This window comes from Podarcis cretensis, assembly GCF_951804945.1.
Source record: "Podarcis cretensis genome assembly, chromosome: Z".
In the NCBI taxonomy this organism is placed as follows: Eukaryota; Metazoa; Chordata; class Lepidosauria; order Squamata; family Lacertidae; genus Podarcis; species Podarcis cretensis.
In genome coordinates this window covers 25,967,848-25,968,256 of record NC_137184.1, presented here as the reverse complement: position 1 = coordinate 25,968,256, position 409 = coordinate 25,967,848, and positions in this window count along the sequence as shown.

Here is a 409-nt window from a genome sequence, read left to right as displayed (position 1 = left end):
AGCAGAGCACGATTGCAGTGGCTCTCCAGCAGCTGCTGCACACCAGCAAATTGCCTTTGAATCCTGCCGCTCATCCTTGTTAGCAAACTCAAGTGATAAGCGCTGAATGAAACATGCCCAAAGCAAGGCTATCTGATAAACATTGGAGCATCTGTGTGCTTGGAGGAACCGTGACGTTTGCAAACTATACTCTGCCCTTGTTTCATAATCAACTTTTGCGGATGAACACTTTTAGCATGTCACAATTGTTCCATAGATATGTATTGTCAGGGTCAGTTTATTTAGTCTACAGACCATGAAATAGTTACAGCGCTGCGCAAGGTTATCAAGAAGAAGAAGAAAAACACTATACGTAAGAACAAAAAAGAGTGCAGCATCCTGTTCATATAAGGGACAAACAGACGCTGAG